Source organism: Orycteropus afer, unplaced genomic scaffold (genome assembly GCF_000298275.1).
Source record: "Orycteropus afer afer isolate SDZICR_OR568_19922 unplaced genomic scaffold, OryAfe1.0 scaffold00062, whole genome shotgun sequence".
In the NCBI taxonomy this organism is placed as follows: Eukaryota; Metazoa; Chordata; class Mammalia; order Tubulidentata; family Orycteropodidae; genus Orycteropus; species Orycteropus afer.
In genome coordinates, this window is record NW_006921649.1 from 10,306,694 (window position 1) to 10,316,617 (window position 9,924).

A 9,924-nucleotide genomic window follows, 5' to 3' on the forward strand; every position below is an offset into this window, starting at 1 on the left:
GATTCTAATCTTGAATTTTTTGCATGCTGCTGGTCTTCAACAGAATAAGGTAATGATGTAAATGGTATTCTAATCCAAATGTGCACTCTAATCCAATGGTGCTACAAGTAACTAAAATATTTGAGTATTTCTCTGAAAAGAATCAGTCCTCAACTATTATTCTAAGCTATGTAGAAGTCCTAGCATTATGGGGTCTTCAGATAGAAATATCATCCCTTTCCCCTTTTAACTCTACAAAGGACTTCCAAAAACTACAAACCTACTCAGGGCTGAATATTTGGTCAGTGACTCCCTGGTCTGCATTTGTTGTTATTGTTAGTTGCTGTGGAGTTGATGCCAACTCATAGTGACCCCTGTGCATAGAGTAGAACTATGCAGAGTTTTCAAGGCTGTGACCATTTGGAAGGAGATCACCAGGTCTTTCTTCTGAGACACCTCTGTCTGGGTTTGAAATGCCAACATTTCAGCTAGTAATGAAGTGCTTAACCATTTGTACCACCCAAGGACATTCCATAAGCACCATAGAAATTTAGTAAATGACATGTATTATTAATTTAGAACAACCCCTGACACTTGAGGGTCACCTGGTACAGGTAATTGTCTCCTTCTCATTTGGTTCTGCCACAATCATTTTAAATAATCTTTCCATCTTCAAGTCTTCAGCACCCTTTTCTAATTAATGCATGACTTTACCCCTCCCTTTGGGAAAACCATGGCTTTGGGAGATCATTTCTCTTTCAACAAGCCAAGAATATGGTACAGACTGAATGTAGAAGAGGTGTTAGTAACCCTTATATCCACAGGCTCTTATTCTTTTTCTATTATGATATGTCTCACAATTCAGTTGCTTTCGATTTGATCACCTGAGTTTTTAACAATATAATGTTTTTAATGGGAATGGGGGATTTAAAAAGGGGGATATGGCTGTAAGTTCAATTGTATTTATGACCAAAGGAAAAAAAAAGAGAGAGAGAGAAAAGGTTTAAAAGGAAATATTTCTTTTCTTAAGCCCTATTCAAGAATTATATAAACAAAACTGTAAAGATGTGAAACTATGATATGAATACACCATGTTAGCTACTCAACAAATTGATCAGTCATCTCTAAAATGAATGTTGTAAGATTTCATTTGGGAAAAGCGTACATCATAGTGAACAATGGGTTCATACTCTTCCACCTTCATGTTTCCCTTACCCCAGATAGTACGTGCAATCTTTCTCATTCTCCCTACTATTTCCTACCAAGGAAGCTAAACACTGATGATGTAGTCAATTTTTTTATTTTACATCACTGCCCCACAGCACTTCCTTTGCAATTAAACAGCTGGGACTGGTGATCTTGAAAGATATAATTCTAAGAAAATATCACAAATTCTCTTATAAGTCTTCTTTATTATTTTGGAATTCTTTTTTTGCATGATAGCTTTATAGTTTGAGAATACACTTTGGAAAAAATTTGTTCTTTGACTTTGTGTCATTCTGTACTTTATGTAAGTTCTCAGTAAAATACATCCTAATATTTTAGATCTGCCTCATATATGCTACCTAGAGCACTCTCAGGATTATTCAACATATTGATTTCTTGGATGAAAATATCAAGACTAGCCTCTTCAAATTTCCCAAAGACATGAAACTAGATGGGGTTGAGAATATTCTATAAGTCATGGATATATAATCTAAGGATATCTTGATATTGAGAATAAACAGTTCTATCAATATAGGAAGATATTTAGTAACATGACAAAAGGTTAATTTCAAATGAAATGGAGAAATGAAAACAACAGAAAAGACCCTGGGATCACAGTAGACCACAAGCTTCAAATGAGTAGGCTATGCAGGGGAGTACCACTAGGAGCAAAAGTACAGTATAGTTCTCTAGTGCCAGGCAAGTATAGTCACAATCTTTTATTAGGAGGCATTTGACATTCAGGATTGAGACAGGGTTCTTTTTTCAATGCTGTTCATTACTCTTACATATACAGAGCAGCTCTCTCAGCTTCTGACCTGTAGTAAATGCTCATCACTCCATAATACAGTTACTGCCAAAGGCCCTTGCTCCTTTAAATTTTTTTCTTTAAATTGACTCTTAACAGATAAAGGAATATACAGTCAACATAATTTATGTTTTGTATCAAAGACTTTTAAAAATAATGAAAGAAGATTGAAATATATGTTTCATCTGTGTTTTGAATAATTAAATATAACATATTAAATACACATAGTTTTCACAGGTTTTGGAGAGAACTTAGATCTATTTCAAACTACAGTGTATTTGAGTTGAAAAACACCAGGTCTAAATTTGGTTACCACTCTTCTAAGAATATGAAGACACGGTGAAAGAGTCTGAGAAAAATAACAGAGGTGACTGAAATCACAGAAAATAGGACCAATAAGAAGCTGGGCATCTTGAAAATCAAGTCTAAGTAATAATGACTGCCATTATTAGGTTTGAATAGGGTTTCGTATAGGGAAATGCTATTCCACTATTCACTTGAATAAATGAACTGAATAAAAGTAAACAGGCATCATTGAACTTAACAGAAAGTCTAATTATTTAGAAGGAAGAAAATATACAAGTTTAATAATGAAACATAGTTGAATAATCCAATGCTCAGATAAACTTCCAGTCTCCATCTGGAAATTTCCCTGAAGAGTAAATAATCATCTCTTGTTTGATTCTACCATCAACTGCCTGGAAGCAGACAGCACTATTCTACCAGGTAATTTTGGGAGGTTGTAGATTCAGGGAGCCACATCTGGCTGCAAAAACTTAGGGTCATACAAAGCATAACTAGCATAAAATGTGTGCTAAAGAATATTCCTGGTTACCCATGAGGTTATAGTCTCTTTTCAGAGACTTGAATGGGAAGCATGTGATTCACAGCCTTCAGTGACTTGGATGTGGAGTGGGACTTGACCATCCAATCTCACTACTTATACTTATGCCTTACACAAGTTAGAGAAGAAGCAGTTCTATTTGGGAAACAAGGGGAAACAGACATAAAAAGTGAATGAGTAATGCATTCACTTGTCTCTGTGATTTCTGAGGACATCTTCAAGCCAGTTCTTTATTCTGCGCTAAACTCAGACTAGAGCCAAGGACTAGAAAGGTCTTGGAGATTGAGGCCCACTTCTTATTCAAGTCAGGGTAGGTGATCATATTGCTAAAATCCTCAAGGAATAGGTTTTTATATTTCATCACCTGAATCTCCATTGTCATCTGGAAGTTTCACCTCCTATCCAAAACAGAAACATAATTGACATGTTGTGCATAGAAGAGCAGGCCTGAGACTGCTACCCTTAGAAAGCCCTGTTTGTAAGATTGGTCCCTTGGCTAGCATCTAGGAACTTGGATTTCTAATTGATAAGAGTGGCTTACTGTGCCTAAACTATTTATACAAAAAAAAAAAAAAAAGATTCATGCTGAATATCTGCATCTGCTTTACTTGTGAGAATATGGAACTTTGGTACACACTAGGCAGAGCCCCAAAACCCAAACCCACTACCATCGAGTCGATTCTGACTCATGGCAACCCTATAGGACAGAGAAGAACTGCCCCCATAGGGTTTCCAATGCTGTAAATCTTTATAGAAGTTGTTGTTGTTGTAGTTGTTTTGCCGTCGAGTCGACCCCGACTCATAGCGACTCCTCCTTGGGTTTCCGAGGCAGTATCACTACGGAAGTAGGATTGCCCAACCTTCCTTCTGAGGAGTGGCTGGTGGGTTTGAACCGCCAGCCTTCTGGTGAGCAGTCAAGTGCCTTAGGCACTATGCTACCAGAGCTCCTTTTATAGAAGTAGACTGCCTCATCTTTCTCCCATAGCTAGTGGGTTTGAACTACTGACCTTTTGATTAGCACCTGAATGCTTTAACCACCACACCACAGGTGCTTCTTGCTGGGCAGAGGGTGCCTATATAACCAGCCATCCAATAAAAACCTTGGACACTGAGTCTCTAATCAGCTTCCTTGATAGACAACACATCACTTGTCACAATGCAATGCTGGAGGAATCCTGTATGACTCCACAGGGAGAAGACTCTTGGAAGCTTGTACCTGATTTCCTCCAGACTTATCCCACGAGCTTTTTCCCTTTGCTGATTTTGCTTTGTATCCTTTTGCTGTAACATATTATAGCTATGAGTGTGATTATATGCTCAGTCCTGTGAGTCCCTTTAGAAAATCATCTAATCTGAGGGTGGTCTTAGGACCCCTGACACTCATGTCTTGGACCAGTGACTCTCATATCTGGCTCAGCATATGACTTACTGATGGAGTTTTGTAGACAACAGATCTCTGGGCCTCACCCCAGACCTATGGACTCAATATCTGTATTTCTTAAAGCTTTCCAGATATTTCTGACATGCAGCTAGATGAGAAAACAGATAATAAATGCCTTGGTGGAAAAGAGAACAGCTATATGAAAAACGTATTTTCTGGGAAAAATAATAATGTATCTGCTACATGAAAGGAAAAGGTCCAACTGAACATGATTATTGAGTATGAATAATGTATAGATCATACAGAAAACAAACTTTTTCCTTTGTCTCATTGAAAGTATAATTTGGTGCCAAGAAGGCACAGGACAATTTCTATTTCAGATATGGCCTCAAGGTGGCACAAAGGCATCCATTGATAAACATGCAATTGAAGAGTCAGGCAGATGGGGATGCAGCATGTAACCAGAGAGCTTGGCTTTTGCAATAAGTAGAAGGTCCACTGGTTTGGGTGCTTCATAGGTAGTTCTTAAGGAGGTCAAGGGTACAGTCTCAAAAGTCTCATTAAGAACTCTCATTAGAGTAGAAAAGGGAGAGGACTCACTTGAGACATATGAGAATATCAGAGAAGGGGCATGAAAGGACATCTCTCAACTCCAACACCTTTCTCATTCTTACAGCCTCTTGCTGTCTGGCCCACCAACTTATTCTACATCTGCACCAAATGCAGAGGTCTTGCAAGTTTAGCCAGAATCTGAATTGTTGTGGAGATTGTTGTCTGTTAACATCAAGTTGGCTCCAGCTCACAGAACTCCATGTACCAGTCCTGTGCTATCCTCATTATCACTGTATGCTTGAGTTCATTGTTGTAGCTACTATTGTGTATTTTAAGTTCCTTCCAATCTAAAGGGATCATCTCCCAGCACTACATCAGAAAATGTTCTATTATGAAGCATAGGGTGTTCATTGGCTGACTTTTGGTAGTAGATCACCAGGCGTTTCTTCCTAGTCTGTATTAGCCTGGAAACTCCACTGAAACCTGTCCATACGTGACCATAAGTGACCCTGCTGATATTTGAAATAATGGTGGCATAGCTTCCAGCATCACAACATGAGCCACTACAGTACAACAAACTAATAGACAGATGGTGGAAAATCTGACTTATAACTATTATCTTGTGGGTTAAAACACTTGTTTGATTTCTAAATTTTAGAAGCTGGCTTTTTAGGTTGAATGCTTTTATGGACATATTAAACAACAACAACAAAAAAAAAGTGGATAAGTCCTTATAACATACAGAAAGGTGGCATGACTGATGAATAAACACTTGGTCTCTACGAGAGATTTTTTTTTTTAGAGGAAATAGACAAATATGTCCCTGATGGATTTTGCTTTTCAATAACAAGTTATTGAACCAATTCTCCAAAATATATCTTGAAGACTCAAAAAGCCCTCATTCATAAATCAAATCATATCTACAGAACAAAGTAAAGGAAATGAGAAGAATGACAGTGGAAAGTGATAACCACAAATATTACCAATAAAAGTTAGACTCTGATGCCATGGCATTTAAAGCCACAAACCTGAGCCTGTAATAATAGAGTGAATTTTGGGAATGTAAAGAAGTCCCAGGAGAAATTATCCATTTAAAAGAATATGAGAATGTACCTTTTCTGGGTTTGTACATTTCTTAAATGCTAACAGAACATTCTAATCCATTTCACACAGGGATTTGAAGGCAAATATGTAACAAGGGAAAACAGAACTTTGCTTTATCTATTCCTATGGGAGCTCTGGTAGCATAGTGGCTAAGACACTTGCCTGCTAACCAGACGGCTGGCGGTTCAAACCCACCAGCCACTCCTCGGAAGAAAGGTTGGGCAATCCTACTTCTGTAGTGATACTGCCTCGGAAATCCAAGGAGGGGTCGCTATGAGTCGGGGCCGACTCGACGGCACACAACAACAACGTATTTTAGCATGTTATCAAATTATCTTCTTTTTTTTTTTAACTGAGAATCCAGTTGCACACCCTTTCACATTTATCCCAAAAGACTAATCCAGTTCAATTTAGTGCAGGAGCTCAGGAATGATAATCAAGAGATCTGGGCACTGAGGGGGCACTGGTAGGGCCTACAGTCAGGGAGTTGCTTTGGAAAAAGAGGCTTTGAGGCTTTGGGAGACAACGATTATATGATGGCCCAAGGGGGCTGGTGGTCAACAGACACCAATGCTTCAAGTGAGCCTTTGAGCTTAGCAGGCCTGGAGGAGGCAGCAGGGGGCGAAGCAACCACAGCAGTGGCCAGGGAAACTCTGTACCCAGTCAGTTCCTTGGACAAGCCTGATAACCAGCATGCAGGAGATAGACTGGATCCTGGTGGAAAAGCATTTTTAGGACATTGCCTTGGATTCCCTCAAACAGACTCCCATGAACCTCTTCATCATGTACATGGCTGACAATACTATCTCCATCTTGCTACTGTGATGATGCTTATGATAGCCTGATGACATATTCAGGCACTTATGGTCATTCAAATCACTTTCAAGATATAAGAAAGTTCAAGTCAGAAGTTCCCTCAGGGTTTGGTTGATCTCATTGAGAACCTCATGGGTTTGACATTGGATGTTTACCATGGGACTCTTTACCATGCCAGTCCATGGGACTGTTATCTACACAAGCATCAGATTGGTTAGCTTTCATTGAGCCACCAGAGAGGATGGAGTTCAGACCTGGGGAATTGCTTTTGTGAATCTGAGAAAGAAGCACCTGGCACTAAAGATTTGGATCCCGTTTATATACTTCTTTAGGCCCACTGGGTCCTCCTCAGCATAAAAACTCACCTTAAAAATTATCACTCATGCTGAAAAGAGCCAAAAAGCTCTCTTTTTTCTCTGATGAGGAGACAAACCCTAGAAGGATAATATCCATATTACTACAACCACAAAGAAACTATACCATAACTACTGACAGAAAATAATGTAGAAAACTTTATCTATATATCTAGTACAGAACAAAACAACAAATAAAAATATAACTCTGAGAACAAAAGTATTAAAAAAAAAAAAAAACCTCATTGGCATCAAGTCAGTGTTGACTCATAGCAACCCCCCTTGGGTTTCTAAGGCTATAAATCTTTACAGAAGTGTTGCCCCATCTTTCTTCAGTGGAGCAGCTAGTGGGTGGTTTGAACTGCTGACCTACTGTTTAGCAGCCAAATGCCTTACCCACTACGGCACCAGAGCTTCTTAAAAAAAAGTATGGGTGCTGCTAAATCAAGAATCATAGTAGCATTTCCTCAACAAATTAAAGGGCTATGAACAAAAAAAAAAAAAAAAAGAAAGAAAGAGGGAGAGAATTCTGGGCTCTGCCAGTAACTTAATCTTTTTGCCTCAGTCTCCCAATATGTCAAATGGAACAAAAATATTTGCCCTTTCCTACCTCACAGAGTTGTGGTAAGGTTATTGAGGTTATAATTGTAGAAGAATATTAGAAATGTGCAGTCTAACTGGATCCTAATTAGTTTTTTTTCCTTTGTTTATTGTGGTAAAAATATAGGTATCGAAACATTTGCTATTTCTCCAATCTTCACATGTACAGTGACTTTAATTATGTTCATCATGTTGCTTAACCATCACCATTAACCACTCCTGATTTTTCCATCACCTTTAACAGAAGTTCATGGTCCTCTAACATTCCATTCCCCCTCCCTCACTCCCATCCCTGGTAACTACTAATAAACTTTGGTCTCTATACACTTGCCTGCTCTAGATAGTTCATATAAGTTGGATTGTACAGTATTTGTCCTTTTGTGTCTGACTTTTCACTCAGCATAATATTTTCAAGGTTCATCCATTTCATAGCACGTATCAAGACTTCATTTCTCTTTATGGCTGATTAATATCCCACTGTATGTATATCAATCTCACTGCCATCTTGTCAGTTCTGACTCATAGTGACCCCCAGTGGGTTTCCAAGGCCGTAAATGTTTACTGAAGCAAATTGCCTCTTCTTTCTTCCACGGAGTGACTGGTGGGTTTGAACCACCAACTTTTTGGTTAGCAGTCAAATGCCTTAATCACTACACCACCAGAGTTCCTTTTGTTCATATAAACCACATTTCATTTATCCATTCCTCTATTAATGGGTATTTAGGCTATTTCTGTTTTTTGGCTATTGTGAATAGTGCTGCTATAAACATTAGTGAACATGTATGTTTGTGTTCCTGTTTTTTAATTCTTTCAGGTATATACCTAGAAGTGGAATTGCTCAGATCCTGATTAATTTGATACATGATTATGCACATATTACAGAATCCTAGAAAATTAGAATTAGGATGGCTTCAGCACATCTGAAGTCCAACCAGCTAACATGATGTAAAGATCAGAGACATCAAAGGATTTGTCCAAGATCAGACATAGGGCACAGCCAGGACTAGAACCTATGTCCCTAAGCCCAGCATTATTTCTGCTCATCTCATCACTCAAATGATTCTGGGCAAGCAGCTTCATATACTGCCCATCCAGAATCAGTGCCACAATATTCCAGCATCCACAGTGTAACAAAAAGGCACAATCTCATCAATGTTCAATGGCCTTATCTAAGGCCTATGTCTTGAAGACCTTTCTCAATCTACCTGGACTGTTCTAGCCATGGAAATTCAAAGTAGAGTATCTCTGAAATCTCTGTAACCAAATCAGATCATTCTTCCCCAGAAAGGACTTTTTAAAGTCGTTCTTTAGCCGACAGAACCTAGCTTTTCACTTGTTTCCTCTAAAAGTCCCTGCAAAGGACATTCCGCAAGCTGGCATCCTGCCCACAAAATGTATCTTTGACCTGGCCAGCTGCTCCCAGAACACAGTTGGCAAGCAAATTCTATTTCATTTCTGCAGAGGTGGAAGAGCTCAGATCGTGAATCCACTCAGCACTGCACAGGTGAATTGTCTTAAAAAATGCATTTGTATGTATAAGCAGTGCCTTCCATTGCAATGAATCTTTTGCATTTTTAACGGTAAGTTGTATGTTCTGACACTATAAATGGTAGTAAAGGTATTTCAAAATTATTTCTCATTTGCTTACTGTATTAGCTAGGAGAGTACATAAAGGCAATAAAGTTATATCTTTATCAGAAAAGCATACAGTGCTATGGTAAGCACTACACTATCACAGAACTTTGTTCAAAGTGTTATAATATTTTTCAAATAAAAAACAGGCATAAAATAATTTGTATTCCATTTTCTGGGGGGAAAATATTAAGAATAATCACCACAATGCAGTTCATCAGTGGTTTCCTCATGTTGCTTCTTCAAATATTTTAGGTAGACTTGGTGTTACGAGTCACCACCACATCCAAGGACAGATTCCACTTAATAGCTACAATTTATTAAGTGTCAGCCATGCACTAGGCACCTAACCTACCTATGAGAAACCAGTCTCCCATCTTAATGACAATACTAAAAAGTAGTTCTTATTAACACATTTTGCAGATCAGTAAACAGTGGCTCAAAGACATTTAAGGGGCTGGTTCAAGGTTATACTGTTGGTGAGTGGTAGAACTGAGATTTGAACCCAGGTCTTATTTGACCTTAGGACCCAGGCTTCATCCACTAAACCATACTGTTTCCCATGTACAAGTTATTAAAAGTCTCGGGGTCAGTCTCTGGATCAGAGTTAGATAATAATAGGAATGAAAGAAATGCCAACAGTAATAAA

The 9,924-nt window shown here is 38.5% G+C and overlaps 1 pseudogene; it reads left to right on the forward strand.

Annotated features, from left to right (window-relative positions):
• Nucleotides 1-95: 95 nt before the first annotated feature.
• LOC103196124 lies at nucleotides 96-6,964 on the forward strand (annotated as a pseudogene).
• Nucleotides 6,965-9,924: the final 2,960 nt, after the last annotated feature.